Source organism: Dermacentor andersoni, chromosome 2 (assembly GCF_023375885.2).
Source record: "Dermacentor andersoni chromosome 2, qqDerAnde1_hic_scaffold, whole genome shotgun sequence".
In the NCBI taxonomy this organism is placed as follows: Eukaryota; Metazoa; Arthropoda; class Arachnida; order Ixodida; family Ixodidae; genus Dermacentor; species Dermacentor andersoni.
This window is the reverse complement of record NC_092815.1, coordinates 78148267-78165160: the sequence shown is the minus strand read 5'-3', so window position 1 is coordinate 78165160 and position 16894 is coordinate 78148267. Positions and strand designations below refer to the sequence as shown.

The following is a 16894-nucleotide window of genomic DNA, read 5'->3' as shown; positions in this document are numbered from 1 at the left end:
GCAGGTCCAGCGCCGGGAACGAGGCGTGAGCCCTTGGTCACGTGAGTTCTGTGACCATCGGATGTGAACGCCGGACGCTCGTAGGATCATAGATTAATGGGTGAATAGGCGCGCACTTGAATCAATGCGCCGAAGCATAGGTGACGGCGACTACACTGACCACACACGAATGCTCGAAGCTGAACGCTTCGTGATGATACAAAGAGTAAGCGAGCGACTAGTGATAATTCGCCGTTGCTACGAGCTATTGCAGAGCACAGAACATCTGTGTTCCAAGCCGTTGTGCGCAGCGATAACAAATCTATCGCAATGAGCATTGCCGCGAGTGATTAGGCAGAAATTAAATAAGATATTTACCGCACCGAAGGACTTTACTCAGCCAGAAACATGACAAGCCACTGCTTGAAAGTGTTTGTGAAATAAAGAACGAAGAGCATAATACGCTGATTCTGATTTAATTCGTAAGTGGAAAGTTTGCACAGCTTGGAGCGCATTTTTATTCTTGCTTTTAGTACAAGCACCGTATACGGTGCTCGCGCTGTTTGAGCGTGGTTGCGCCCCAAATCGGCAGTTAAAATTAAATTACGGGGTTTTACGTGAACGGTACAAACACTTTCTAAAAAGGTGAAGTTACACAACGGCTCCTCCAAATAACGCGTTTACTTTTAAACAAAAATCTTGCGAATACTACCTAAAAGTGAACTCATACTCAAGCGCGCCATTACAGGCTTCAAACAAAGAAACTGAACTTGACGTTCCAAGCGTATGTCACACAAAAAGAAGCCTATCTGCGTAAAAAAGAAAGAACGACACATCCAGAAACCAAAGTTTCAAAAATTTACGCGCTCTCAAACCTCCTCTTTCTAAATGTCACTGAGCTTCTAAAGCAAACAATCTAACCAAAGCTTGAAACTTGCTTATCGAAACGATGTCTAGTCTCATAGATCTCAACACGTCTAACCAAACACTAAAAATAATGACACAAACAGTTTCCATAAAACCTGTATTGCAGTTTTTAATTCTGAATAACCAACGGTTGCATCATTTCTTTAAACCGGACACGAGGAGGGCGATGTCTCAATGCTCTTCTTCTCAACCAGGGAATACAAAGGCCACGTAGGCTATTCCCCTCGCTGCAGACCTCCGACACTTTACATACTGGCAATATGCCTTTTAAGCATCGCTCTGCGAATTCACTGCCTTGTGTGACCACTCCGCGTCGCCTTACCGTTTCGCTCTCCAGTGTCATACGTAGTACACCTCGGAAAGAACCGAACGAGGGGGGGGGGGACATAATTGCACCCTGACTTCTATCCACCTTCGCGCCGAATGTCGCTTTCCTTTAGAGCGATGGATCTGCTACTCTAGTTACAAGCCCAGAAAACGCCTGGTTCCGCAAATCTAACCTTCAAGCTCAGCCAAAGTCAAACTGGGACTTAGCCGCCCACTACCGGCGCCTGCTGCCAACTTACACCGTGCCTGCCGAGTACGCCGCGTGGGCGCCCATATCATATGCCCATAACTTGAAAGCCATCTGCGATGTGTACAAAGTGCGCCGAGCGCTGGTAGCTTCGTATGCGCTGTGATTTTGACGCTTAGTTCGCATTGAAGCGATACGAAGCATGAAGGTCAATTCGCTCGCTGCCGCTGCCGCGCCGAGCGGCGTCTGTGTGTTGTGATGCAATTGTAGAAGCAGTGGTTGCTGACGACGCTGAGCAGCGCCTCTATCCTTTCCCAAAGCAAGAAAAACTGTGCTATCGCTCGACAAACTTGGTTTAACCGCGTTCAACCACGGCAAAATTTATTCTTTCTCGTCGGGAGGTTCGGACGCCCTCTGACTGGAAACATTGCAATCGACGAACGCGCCTTTCTAACTAAAGCCCCTCAATAACAAAAATTTTCTAACTCTTTCACTTTGTTCCCCACATGGTTTAGCGCCGTTCGTTTTATTTGGCCGCGTTGCCTTCTCTGCCGCATTCCAGACTCTGCGGTGCCTCTTTCTCTTAGTACTGTTAAAAGCGTTCATTTCCGAGCCTTCCCGTCGCATTTCGGGCTGACCGGCACTCATGTCGACGGCCACGATTGTCACCTCAACCGCATGGTATGAATTATTTAAGATAAATCGCTCCTGTCATAGCTACCCCATCTGGCGGAGGGCGTCAAACACTCGGGGCCAATGCAGCAATTTTCATTAGCGCAGCGTTGCTCGCATACCTTAGAACGGTCCTCAACTGCACTGCCCTGCCTACATCGTGCTTTGGAGCGCTTTTCTGACCGACAGAACTCTGCACTGGTGCTCTTGTCTAATGAGTCGGGGTCACTTTGGACTTCTGCAAAAGCTGCCTTCGCGTTGTACTCCCTTGATAACTGTGTCAAATCGCCCAGAGCTGGCCTAGCTGCTTCTCTAGCATTCCAATGGCACAGTATCTCGTCGCGCTCAAACCGGTTCCCGCCAACGGGCGCCTCAGCAACTACGCCATGGTCTACAGATCTGGCATCCCCCATGAACGCGCATTTTGGGTCACAGGAATTAGTCTCTCTTTCTACCGGTAGGAATCTGCGGGCTACTTCTTCGCACTTTCCGTACGAAACTTCTAAGGGTGCCTGACATTCCTGCTGCTTTGCCTGTTCCATTCTTTCAATCTCTTGTGTTATAACTTCGATCGCTTCTTCTTGTTGCTTAATTCACAACTTTTACGTTTTTAGCGCACGAAAAGGGACGAGAGAGGGAAGTACGACGTGGACACAGCGCTAAAACGTTCGCTAAAGGTAAAACGTAAAACGTGCTCTAAAAACGTAAAAGTTATGGAATACCAACATGCCCAAACTTACGCTCTTTCATGATTATTCCATTCTTGTCTTTTTAATTCTTGTTCCTGTTCTATTGCTTCCTGTTCTTGTTCTCTCAGAAATACGGTGCCGATGTATTCAATGTATTCCTTATTACTGTTGCTTTCTAAAATGGCTCTGTGAATTTCGGCTTCTGACCTGTCATCCTCTACATCTACGTCGAGCTCTTAGCACAAGCGCAACAGACTAGCTCTCGTCAAACTCGTTATGTCCATGGTCCCTACTTTAAGCTTTTGCTCAGCTATTCCACAATATTTGTTGCGAAACTCGCACACTGTAATGCAAGTAAATACTACCCGTGGTTTGATTCTGTTTTCCCAAGAGAATTCGGAGCTTGGAAAATATAGCAGAAACCGAAGTAGCACCAAGTCCCCAAGTTCTCAACTACTGTATCAAATCAGTTCCAAGAAGACGTCAATCCTTAGACGCTTTCAGATGAATAAAATTCCGATATATCTCCATATACCGATTGCTCCTACACAAGTATGAAGTCTGGCTTTAGTAGCTGGTTCATATCTATGCTGAAAGCTGCTTTCTGCTGAGGTATGCAACAATCACAATATCATTATAGGCAGTTGTGCATGCTATGTCGATTTTTAGTAAGTGTAGGCTAAAAGATCCAATACGTATACGCGCGCGCGCGCACGCACGCACGCACACATCTTCGCACCTCCATAGTGTGTATGAGCCAGATGGCTAGAGGATATCAGCCAGAAATATCTCCCTCTTAGTGGGTACGGGCCATAAATGTGGTTCATCATCATCATCAACAACAACAGCCGCAGCTCGATACCACGGCACGGCGGCCTAGCCGCGGGGGCCACGCGTCGGGAGCAGCCATGACTTGGGGCGCCCGAACGGTGGTGGACTCCGCGACGATGGTCGTGCTGCTGCTGCTGCAGCTGGCGACCTTGTCTGCGGCGGCGCCTAGGAAGAATCCATGGGTAGCCGCGAGGTCCACCAATGCTGCAGCCATGGCAGTGACCGGCAAAGCTGGGCTGGTCAGCAGCGATACCGACATCCCCGACATCCTCATCGACCACGACGACGACGCCGTGGTGATGTTACCGCTTGTCCTCGCTTTGCTGGTTTTCATCGCCCTCTTCGTTCTGATGCTCCTGGTCCTGGCCTATCTTTTTCTGATGCGCTTGTTCGACTCCCACGCGGCCAACAAGTACCACCGGCTGCATCGCTCCGAAGAGTCCGAAATTTACGAACGGCGTCGGCACCGCAGCCGGACGGGACGCGCCAAGCAGTCGCAGGTGTTCACGTACGTCGACCTGTCCAACGCGGACTGCAATTGCCTTGCCGAGCATGGCGCAGACGGAGAGAAGCAGCAGCAACCGGCGCCACGCTTCGCCATCCAGTTCCAGAGTGCCACCAAAGTGGACGTGAGCGACGCGAACGCGAGCAGGGAGCGCCAGGGAGCACCAGCGCCGGCGCCGCGCAGGAGTCGCATGGCCACGACGGGCTTGCCCTCCGGGCAAGACGACACCGCAGAAGAGGCGCAGCCAACACGACGGACGAAGATGGAGGAGAGAAATGCCAACCCAGCTTCGGTATCTGCGAACGCTCCGTCGTATCGCCCCGCCGAGTCGCCGACTTTGCGAATGTACGCTGAAAATGCGGCCCGAGGCTCGCCCGGGTCTAACGGCGGCGACTACGCTGGCGAGGCGGACGAGTTCCACACGTATCGGGAACGCTGCACGCAACTCATATCTGTGGTGCCGCCAATGGAGATAAACGTTCGAGACCGCTGCATCAAGAGGCACCCGAGCAGCGCAGTTGGTGGCAGACGCAAATCGTCTACAAGGCACGGTGGCGTTGATCATGAGACTGAAAGTGCCGTGACGACTCACATGACCGAGGCTAGTAGTATGATCTACCCGAACCGATATATCTCGCACCAATCTGAATCGGTTTCGCCAAATGAATTGTACGATACTAGTTCGGAGGTCCATTCCAGCCCGATGTTCAGCCCAAGCGGATTGGTAGCAAGCGCGCCGGCTAGCGCTCCTTTGTCAGAACATACCTCCCCGTTCAGAGCGGAGGATTCGGGTGTGTCTGGATACGGTCGCTACCATGACAATGGTGAGCACGATGAATCAGGCAAGGCAACTACAGGCGTGACTCAGCAACAGAGTACTGAAGTCTTTTCTGAGGCCGCAGGACACAGTAAGTCACTGACGGTGGCGTCCCCGACCAAGCATGAGCGTATGGTCAATGCAGTAATAGAGTTACCTGACACCAGAGTAGCACCCCGGGACGGCAGTATCGTGAAATCTAGCAATTCCGCGAGACTTCGGGAGCTTTTCGAACGTGAGGCAGCAAGAGTCCGACAAGCTGATGTGCCAGTACGAAAGCCAGCAGAAGGGTCAAAACCGTCACTGCCACACTTAAAGATCAAAACTTCTGAAATGAAAACCCCTAGCGTGAGCTCATCTAACGAGCTCGCGGTACAAGTTCCACAGATGATCGCTTACTTCGACCGGGCGCAGGTGGGTAAACCAATGAAGGCCACCTTTGAGGAAACCTCTGAATCTGAAGTGGCTGCTAGATCTCCATCGACGGATGCCCCGTTAACGACACTTCCCCAAGTGGGACCTCCCACAACCTTGTCATCTACCGGAAAAACTATGGCGGACACCGGGAGAATCAAACTGCCACAACCTCCGATAGAAAGACCCAAGAAAGATATACACGTGAAACTACCCGACGAAGAGTTAGCTGCGAGAAGCGAGTTGTCGCAGCCACCTAGGGCACGGCACGACGACCAGAGCTACACTGAGCCGTTCAGTATTGACGAATTGTCCCGTCAACGAACGTCAGCGTCGGAACCGTTCTCAGATACTGATATATCTTCCGACCACGTAGATGCGAAGAAAATCCAAGTTTTTCCGCCATCCATACCTCCACGCTCTAAGTCCTCATTTGTTTCTACTGACATTCAGCCTTCGAAAGATACTGTGGTGTCTACCGTAGACGGTGAGCGCTCAGCGCTGATTGCCGCCGCAGAGGAACGTGTGGTGCCCGAGCAAAGGTCGTCGCAATTAGTGAAACCGGGTGCTTCCCCGCGCAGGCAGAGTGTCGACACTTGCTCCAAGTCAGCCGCCCCATCTACAAGGCAAGACAGAGAGCCAATGGTCCACGTAGATAGTCATGAGGTGCGTTCCAGGGATACGGCAGCTGTGGTGAGTCCCTTTGACAGTCCGGAGTCTGGAGCACATATTTCTCCCGAAGTGTCCTCACATGTCGAAAAAGAGTCAATGACTCTCATTAGCTCTTTCCCGCGGAGAGAGGTGGACTCTACACAAGCCATTGCCGCAGATGATGACCTGATGCAGTCTTCTGCACAGCCGTATGCAGTTGTAGAAGGAGGCTTGTCTGGTAAGGTTGCACAACGTGGTGGCGACAGCGAGACCGGCATAAACGAATCAGTGACAGCTGTTTCCACGGACGACGTAGAATTCCCACAAAAGCGAGACATGGCACCAGTGAAATTGAGTGCTAAGAAAGATAAATACTCCTTAACGCCAAAAAAACCTTTTGAATTTCCTTTGAGCACCGAATCTGAGGGCGCGGCACGACGGATAGAGGCATATAATGCTAAGGAGAGTAGTATTTCTGATCTAGCTCGAGTACTTAATCCCGATGAAAGTAAAGCGGTTCTAGAAAAGGAAAACCAGGCGACCTTTAGGGATGAGAGAGACGTTCCGGCCAGTCGACAACAGGAGCCTAGCACCACTGTCGCAGGAGGGCGACGCGATTGGCAACTTGTTGCTGATAAAGGATCACGCTTTATCGACGAACAACAGGCTCATTTGCCGACAGAACGTACTAAAGCGCAATACGAAGTCTCAGAAGCGCAAATCATGCCCCACAAGCGTGCGTTGATGCGCGCCGAAGATAATGGAGAGGTCACAAGCTCCGGTGTGCGAAATCTTGAAGACCGCCCAGTCAGACAAGCGGTCCAGTCTAGTACAGAGCGGCCTCCTGCGATGTACAGCGCCCCTCCGCAAATGATCCTCCTCGCATCGGTCCCAAGTTCTCGGAACCAAACGGACGCTGCGCTCGCTATGAGGGCAGAGCACAAAGTGCCAGGAGAGACAACAGAAGAACGTGTCAACGACGCAGTTCTAGCGCAGGAAAAGCAGATTACGAGTGCAGGAAATGAGACACGCTTGGCGAGGAAGCCTGACGTCTGCTTTGGCGGTCTCGATCAGAGAGTCCCACATCACGTTCTAACCAATTCGAAAGACTCGCAAAGGGCGGTCGAAGAATATGACAGTAGAAGAAGAAGCCTTTCAGAGACGATTCCGCCTTCTGTTCCCGAACGCAGGGCACCGTATCTCGAAAAGGACGGCACGGTATTGAGTCGCACAGAGAATGATGTTCCGGTGGACGGCAATCAAAGACTTGACGTAGACGTTATGCAAACACAGGTCGGAGTACAGCAAACTGCTTCGTCTAACGAGCCGATTGCTCATGGTTCGACAGAAACATATCCCAGGAAGAGCACTACCGTCACACAGCCAACTGCTTTGGAACAAGAGGCTGTTGCCGTAAAGGGTTCGCCGTTGCTCAGCGACCGGCGTGGTGAGCACATTGCACTCGACGGCACTGCGCATCCAAGTCTTGGGGATACATTTATAAAAGAGCCCGTTGCCCCTAATATGCAACGACCACCCGTCATGTCAGCTACCCCACCGCAAATGCTACTTCATGGTCCCATTCCGAACTTTTGGGATGAGCCGAATGCCGCCTTGATGTCGAGACAAGAGTACACAGTCCCTGGTGAAACGGTTGGAGGACCCTTCAAAGAAGTGGCTCCCGTGCATGCTAAGCCAGTTATAAATGAAGAAAACCAGTCGCCCATGACGCAAGACCCAGAGATCGGCATTGGAAACTTTGCTCAAAAAGGCCCTCATGGCATTGGACCGAGCGATAAAGACTCGGATGGACAAGTTTCGCCTTATGATAGTAAATGTAGGAGCATCTCGGAACCAATTCCGTCTTCTGCTACCCAACAGTGGACGTCGTCCCACGAAAGAAATGACACATTGTCCAGTCGGTTGGAAAATGGAGTTCCGGCTGATAGTAAGCCCGAAGCCGATATCAGCGACCTGCGCACAGAACTCACAGACAAACACGTCGGTCCAATTAGCGTTTCGACTCCTTCAGTCCCGACCGAAACATATTTGAATACAAATGTGACCAATGTTCAAACCGCGGCCGCGGAAGGAAAGGTTATACCCGGAAATCAGCAGCCGCTTTTGACATTGCGGGATGACAAAGATCCGCGTGAAATGGAGAACGCTTCAGGGCCAAGCTTAAAAGGCAGGCCTGTCCAGGTGTCTGTTCCTCCTAGCACAGAACCGCCTCCAGTCATGGACATTCCCCCTCCAATGATGCTCCTTCACGGTCCCCTTCCAAACTTGTCGGGCGGGAAAGATGCCCTCATTTCAAGAGAGGAATATACAGTTCCGGGTGAGGTAACAGGGGGCCCTTTCTCTGCTTCAGGCAAGGGGCCCTTGGCTGACACTGACTCCCCCGAAAGCCCAAGGTCACACTTCTCTGCTGACAACCGACGGAACATCGAGCGCTCAACTGCCGCCGAACAAAGAGGTAGCACGGTGAAAGCAGCGAGGCGTCGGAGTTCCTGGGCTGACTCCTTGCAGTCGCGGCCGCCCAGCGTGGCGCGATCATTACATTCTTCTGTAGAGCTTTCGCATCCCACCTATGGTAACATCTCGGACACACATAGCACGACCACGTTCCTTTCCGACACAGTCTCTACGCACGATGGCGGCGAGAAAACAGTTACGCCAGAGCGAATACAATCAGATGTTTCAAGGACTGCTGTATCCCCAGTACAAGGTGTCATATCTCCTCCCGAGCGGAGAGATGGTGCGGGCCTTCCAAGTGCAGAGATGTCTTCCCCCATCAATGCGCATGATGGGCGACCGACCTTTTCAAAAGAGAGCCATACCTCATCTGCAGAAAGCCAAGCGCCCCAAGAGTGTAAAGACAGTTTATCGAAAACGGGAGAAACGGAAGTCGACAATCAATTGCAGACGCGATCAGACCACGACGTGATGGCAGAACCTTTGCCAGCCTTGGAAACTCCCAGTAGGAAACCAACCGCAGTTAGTAGCGCGATGAAGTCGCCTTTAGATGCTGGTCATAACAACAGTCCCATCACGGCGGCAGCGTTGACAGAAAGCAACTTGATTGATGGTCGCAGGCAGCAACAGTTGTTCTCAGAAGAAAGAACAAACCAGGAATTCGCATCGACTGCAAGGGCTAACGGACAGGCAACGCCGCCTGTCAGTCGCGCACTGGCCGAACTAAGCTCAAAGCCATTAGTAGGTGTCAGTGCTGATCGACTAGAACTAGACGCGAACGCAGATGCTGGTGCTCGCCAACAAAAGAACCGAGCCCCTGTGGAAAGGTCGAGCCGAGAATTATCATCGACCGAAACCCATCCCAAGGAGCTGACTTCGGCTCCTAAGCAAGCTATGGCACGACCGGTCTCACAGCTCCTAGCTACTTTGAACACCGATGTTCATGGTCTAGAGGTAGAACCGACCCATGAGCCAGCAGACGCTTCTCGCCCTCAGCCAAAATGGTCCCCCATAGAGAAAAGGAAGCAGGAATTTTTGGCGAATGCCAACCGTAACCGGCAGCCAAAGATACATTCTAGCCAGGCCCTATCGGAGCCCGTTGAAGAGCCGCCAGTTACGGCTCAGAAGCGCGAAATAGCGAAGCCACACCCAGACCGAGAAAACATGGACGCTCTCCGGCAGCCGAAGGGGTCTCCTGTGGAAAGGGCTGGCCATGAATGGCCGCCACCAGGTTCGCCCAATAAAAAGCTTACATTGCTTCCTAACCGCGCTGTGATTCAGCCAAGCTCGGAGAGACCAATTGTCGTCAGTGGCAACCAGCGAGAAATAGCAACTCCACCATCGCGCCAGCTGGGCACAGATTCTAGTCGCCAGCCCAAGTGGTACCCCATGGAAAGAACGGTTCAAGGATCGCCGTCCAATGGGAAACTGCAGAGACTGTCATCAAGCGATGCTATGACTCAAACGCCACCTGCACTGCGACCTGCCAAAGTCAAAGCAGACCGCCTGCGACTAATCACCCCGAAGAGTCCCGAGGTTATCATCGATGAGTTGAAACCACCTGCAGTTCAAGCAGCGGCCGGTTCAGGCATCATCGTAGCTGGCACTAGAGACGACCGTGACTTGGCTCCAACCCATGACATCGTTACGCCTTCGCGCATGATCAGGCCGAGTGATAAGTCGGAACACGGAACGTCCGTGGCGCCCCTGAAAGCGCATCCAGCTCCGTCCGACGCGACAACCTCGCAACCACTGACAAAAGAGGACGAGGCAAAGAGTCCCGCCTTGTTCTTCGGGACAACGTCGCCAGTAACGGCGCACGGGAGCGAAGACTTGATGCTCTTTAATCCTGAACGGAGAATTGAAGCGCCGGAGGTGGCTGGCGAGAAGAAGAAGACGAGGAAGCTTAAGGAGAGCCCCGCTGTCGAACAGGCAGATGATAAAGATGGAGAGGATCCAACGACAGAATCTGAGAAATAAGCAAGCGCTTCTTACCTTAAGGGTCTAAGAGGAGTTGCACGTGCGCACACCGCCTACGCTATGCCTTTGTCCGTCCATATTGAAGGTAACGATGCGCACCGTACAGAATGAATAGAAACGCATCTGTATAAGTCATCGAACCTTTGGGTGGCAGGAAGGTGAGGTTGTCAAGGACCTGACCTCCTGTAGCCGCCCGACGTCACCAACGTATGCCCAACTCGCATAGCAGTGGCCTGGAATTCCGTAGCAATCCCTGGATCGATGTTGGAGTCCCACCATGAATAGAATGGTGGCAAACATGAGTCATGCCTGGCAACGCAAGGTTCCCTTGACTTACCATTGTATGCAGGCAATCCTGACCCCCAGCCATTCCAGGAAGTCATTCGTTAATAATTATGTTCTGCGTACACAATAAAAAGTATGTTTCATTGGCTTTATTTTCAAGTAGTCTATACCTGACATTATTATTCAGTTTTCACTCGGCAGAGCGAGTAAAATGGAAACACAACCGATAAAATATGTATCTTCGGTGTCTAGTCACACGCAAGGCGGTGCCATTAGTCTCGTTGTACGGTAAGTTTCCTTTAATTTGACTTTCCCCCTTGTGACCACTTTAACAAAACTCTTTTTTTTTTCAAGCGAAGCTTGTATCGGCTCCCATGTTTCGGTGGCAATGTGGTCACGCAAAAAATAAGTAGTTGCTCCCAGAGCGCAGCACCTGCGGGAAAGGGTGGTTCGATGAGTTGGCAGCTGCGCCGGCTCCAGAGCGTGAGTCATTAGCAAGGACTGCAGCTGCATAGGCGAGCTCTCACGCGACTCGCGCAACTAGTCAGAGCCGTTTCGCTGCCGCCGGGAAGGGAACGCGCAGGAAATGGTGCCGCGCGCGCTGCACCGGCTTCGTTTCCATTCAGTTCAGTCTCGGAAAACGGATGGGACGGCCACGCTTGTGCGTTCAACCTAGGAAAGGGAAGTGTTCGACGAGCGGTGGCGAGAACTCGCCTGTGAAAGGGCTCACCGTCGGCGCGCCGATCCAGCGGTTAGAACCGGCCCACCGCAAGCAATCCGACAGCTACGAAAAGAAGATACCGAGCTGAGGGCGCGGGAGGCTGAAGGGGGGCAATCAGTCACCGTTACCTATGGGTTACTTAGCCGAGACGAAGGTCAGATGCACGTAGGACAAGCTTCGCTCTCCCCCGTTTTCGTGTAGGGGAAAAGTAGGTAACTTTTTTCAGAGCGCAGCTTTCGGGCGCCCGGAAAACGGATGGAAAATTGATGGGACGGCCATGCGTTGTGCGTTCCCCAGAAGAACGGGCAGACTTCGACGAGGAGTGGTGAGAACTGGCCTGTGAAAGGTAGGACTCGCCGAAGGCGCGCCGATCCAGCCTTTAAGGGCTAAATATAATCCGACGTAGCGAGAGTACGCGTACGCGTGACGTCACGTTGGCGAGAAGAACAACGTCTATAGTTCGACCGATGGTTCGACGCACTGGCGCAGCCAACGTAGCCGGACGCTGCCAACGCGCTGCGACGACCCCGGCCTCGTGCGACGCTCGCCCGCGCGCCGATAACGTCGGGCTGTAAACGCGCAACGAGAGATCTTGAGCTGAGGGAGCGGGAGGCCGAAGCAATCCGGCACCGTTACCTGTGGGTTACCTAACCGTGACGAAGGTCAGATGCATGCCCGACAAGCTTCGCCTACCCCCATTTTCCGGTTGTGGAAGGGTTGGTCTTTTTAGAGCGAAGTTGTTAAGGGCTCTACTTTCAGGATTGCGTCCGTGTGTTAACACAAAAGTGTCATCACGAGAGCGTCGAGGAATCAACGATCGTGAACTGGTGCATGGCGTGAGAAGTTGCTGTCGCGAGAAGTTCTCTGTAGACGTAGGCTGCACGAACTTACGCCCTCGCCATGCGCACACATAGTTTGAGCAGATGCCGATCGCGTTTAGACGAGGTTAAGCCTGTATGTCACAGTCGCGTAATTCGTGGGTCTGCTGTTGGCGGGCCTGATCAGCGACTGACCTGAAGCTAATTAAGCCATCAGGATGAAGGAAACTCATTCTGCAGTTCAGTTTTGACCATACGGATTTGAAATAAACCATTCTTCATTTCGTACAGTGCTCACACAAAAAGCGAGAAGCGACGACACGGAGCAGTATCGACATGGCTACGTTGCCGTTTTAAACGGAAAGCTGCCCGCCGCATTTACCGGTCATTTCCCTAAATTAAATGCGACCACGAATATGGGTGTATCTTTACGTATTGTCATGCAGGCTCATTATTTAGCTTCCGAGGTGCACTGCTTGCCTCGTATCCCAAATGGGCAGGAAGCGTAGGCCCCTGGATACACGCAGCGTAAACACTCGCGTAGCTCAGCTGCCAACGGTGTTGATACTATCATCGGCGTTTCCGCGAGAAAACTACGCCTTATCGCAAAGTCCTCGTCAGTGTCCACTTTAAGGAGCATGTTGTGTGCATGAAGAGCATACGGAGAATGATAAGTAGGCAGCATAACAACGCCCCCGTAGTCTTCCGCTCCCTGTATTCGAAGATGTGTGGTCGCTCATATCTGTGCGATTCAGAGTGATGCAACGGTACTTACATGCACAAGATCTCCCTTTTTTTATACGTTCTGACATTAATTGATATCACCGATGAGCACCTACAGCATTATATTTAAAGCGAACGAGGAGTTGTCGCTGTACCGGCCGATGTTAACATATGCACCGTTCGGTGCTTAAGCACTGTCAGCGGTCTTCTTGCGGGATACAAACATGGAAAGTCGTGCTCCACATCTTACAGTGAGCATGCGAAGCGCTTCCCTGAGAAGGGATAAACCACCTCAATTAGAAAGCAGCACGTATATAAAATCAGTGGTTAGGGGCACTCTTCATGTCGCAGCACGATATGTAGCGCATGGGCACTGGCTCTTGGGGTAGCGGGTCGAATGCGAACGGCGATTCGTGACTGTTGAATTCGTCGGAATCATAACTGTCAATATTTGTAAGATCCGAAGAGCTGGTGTAGCCGACATATTGTCACCCGAAGATCCTGCACAGTCACGATTCAGCCGAGCGCCTGCTCTTCGCCATAGAATAAAGAGGCAATTGCCAGCGGGCGAGACCGGCATGCCTCGCGCCTTCCCGGTGGAAGCATTCGTGACGTCACACAAAGAGGTTCGCTCCGCTGCTTGGTCAGGTTTCGGTTTCGTTCTTGCCGTTTTTTGCTTATTTAAAATTATTTTTGAATTTGCGTAACAATTCTGCTATCTACTACTTCTACTATCTACTATCAGACGCGTGACAGGAGGGTCTCGGGAACCTAAGTATTCCATTACTTTGACGTGTCCAAAAAATCGCCGGACTTTAAGGGCTAGTTCCCCCAGGATCGTGTACGCGTGTAAACACAGAACTCCCCATTCGTGGGGCGATACCGAACTTAGTGCAATGCCGGGCTGACCCGCCGCGGAGGTGAAGCTGGCGTTAAGCACTCCCCATACGTTGGCCGATCCCGAATGTATATATATATATATATATATATATATATATATATATATATATATATATATATATATATATATATATATATATATATATATATATATATATATTGTGCTTGCGTGATCTGACTATCTCTGCGCGTGTTCAATTTTTTCTTTCTTTTCCCAATTTCTTCAGCCTTTCTCTTTTCACTGCCACCTCTGCACGCGCAGGGATAGTCAGATCACACAAGCACTACGAAAGTCAGGTCAAATGAAGCACTTAAAGTCAGCTTATAACCGATTATACAAATCGTCATCAATACTTACGAAAAATATTGCTCGCTTCAGGAAAACGTTGAAAATACACTGGTGCCCGCCTTTGTAGCGTGCGCGTTGGCCACAACCATAAGAGCTTCTTTAATTATTATTTAGGTTGGGAGTCCTGTGGTGCAGTGCCATTAGATCACGAACGGCGCACATAAGTGCACCTTTACGCCTAACTATATACGAGCACTATACGTGCACACAATTTATTTAGAATTTCTTTTAATATATTAAAGCGAGATTATCCTACAAGCGTTGGCACTTACAACACAGCCATCCAGGTTGCGGGCACCGTGGCGGGAGGCAGAAGTTGATGTGACGCAATCTGCCTTTTCTCCTCGTGGTAACGTTTTACTGGTTTTACTGTGACACAAGTTACATGCTCGAGACCGGGTTTGCTGCGGCCGTTCTTTCTGTTGCGCTGTCGTTGTTGTCAGGCCACTTCCTCACCATCGACATACGGCGAATAAAACCAGAACCCACCCGCCGTGGTTGCTTAGTGGCTATGGTGCTGGGCTGCTGAACACGAGGTCGCGAGATCGAATCCCGGCCACGGCGGCCGCATTTCGATGGGGGCGAAATGCGAAAACACCCGTGTACTTAGATTTAGGTGCACGTTAAAGAACCCCAGGTGGTCGAAATTTCCGGAGTCCTCCACTACGGTGTGCCTCATAATCAGAAAGTGGTTTTGGCACGTAAAACCCCATAACCTAAACCGTGTCCACAACCGTTGCGAAAGATCGAACTCGTGCCCTCGGGTCAACGTGAAGCTTGGGATGCGGACACACTAAACAGGACGCTGTCGCAAAGCGTCGGTTCTCGGTGATTCTATAAAGAACCACTTTATTGAAGAATAAAACGCTCAATGGGTGGAGCCCCTAGACTAGGGTCCCTCTGGCTTCCGCGCGCCGTCTTGCTTGTCGGATGATGACCCTTTGGACCTCTTCCTGTGAACTGGACAGCGCCGCCTCCCATTGTGTGTGCTCCGTGATTTCTGTGTTTGTCTTTTGTGGATGTGCCGTGCATTCCCATGAGATGTGGTCTAAGGTTGGCGTGGCTCCGCACCATGGGCATGTGTCCGTATATCTTTCGGGATGAATTTTATGGAGAACGTGCACGTTGTTATATGTATAGGTTTGCAGCTTTCTCCATATAACCTGTTCTTCCTTACTGAGATTCTTATCTGGGGGTGGTAGCTTCATTCTATTTCCTCTGTGATAGTTTAAAATTACAGCGTAGTTCTGGTCAACCAGAATCGGGTCGTCAGAGGCGTCCTGTGAGCACCCGTGGTGTGTAGCATGCGCACGAGATACTCTGTCAGCCTCTTCGTTTACCCTGATTCCCTCATGACCGGGTACCCATAAAAGGTGAAATCTGGCTCGGGGTTTTATATCTTGTATAATCCTATAGGCTGCGGTGCATACTCGTCCCCTGAGGTAGCTTCTGCATGCCGCTTGAGAGTCTGATAGGATGGTTATTTGTTGTTGGTTTGGCTCCGTCGCTTTGATAGCAAGGGCAATTGCGATTTCTTCTGCTTTCACGATAGTGGTGTTGTGTGTGGAGGCGCTAATGATTTCTCTGCCCAAGTTGTCAGTGACAGTAGCTACCATTCTTTTCTGCCTGCCTGGGTATCTCGCCACGTCATGAAGCGGGAGTTTGGTTTGTCGCCGTGTGTTTTCTCAATGTATGCAGCTGTGGCTTCTCTTCTGCCTGCATGTAGAGTTAGGTCCATATTTCTGGGTATTGGCGCCACTTTGATGCGGTTTCTGATTATTGTGGGGATGGAATTAGTTTGGTTGTGTTGTTCTAGGAGCTCGTGATACCCTAGTCTGCCAAGGAGTTTCCTACCCGTGGTCGTTTGTGCGAGTCTGTTTCTTTGAGTTATCAGTTGAGCTTCCGCCAGTTCCTCGAATGTATTATGAATCCCGAGAGACATGAGTTTTTCGGTTGGGGCGCATTGCGGAATTAGTAAGGCGATCTTGTATGCTTTCCTTAAGCACGAATTGATCGCATCCCTCTCTGTTTTCGTTAGCTGGTAATACGGCAAGCTGTAAACGAAGCGGCTAACCACCAGACTTCTGATTAGGCGAAGGGTGTCTGATTCCTTCATTCCCGTCCTTTTCGTGGTTACCCGCTTTATCATTCTTGCGACTTGTTGTGTTGCCGCTTTGATGAGGTTATAAGCCCGTGTTGGCAGTGTTGATTTGATTGTAGCCACATGCCTAGTACCCGGATTGTGGTCTTCCCAGGTATTGCATCATCGCCAAGTCTCATTTCCAATTTAAGGCCAAGGTCCGTCGGGACGTTACGATTCCCTTTGCATTTTCCAGATTCGTATAATCTCCGATTTCTCTGACACGCATTGCAGCCCTCTGGCTCGCACGTATGTCTCGATTCTGTGAAAGACTCCGATTCCCGTGGCGTCTGTACGCGCATTTCGGAGGTCGGAGCAGACAATACTGTCGCGGACGAAGACGACGTTGTGAATATCGCGCCCGGTTTATTACTTTTTTTTTGTCTACCTGCCTTTGTAAGTAGGTCCAAACAAGACAGAGGTTCACAGGCAGATGGAGGCTTGAAGCGACGAGCCGTAGTCGAACAAGCAGTGTCGCTAGAGTCAACAAGGGCACTTGTCTTT

At 51.0% G+C, this 16894-nt stretch overlaps 1 protein-coding gene across 1 annotated transcript in view; it reads left to right on the top strand.

The window, feature by feature from the left end:
- LOC126542073 (dual oxidase maturation factor 1-like) overlaps positions 1–16894 on the top strand; it is a 92403-nt gene that overhangs the window by 8807 nt on the left and 66702 nt on the right. The window lies entirely within an intron of this gene.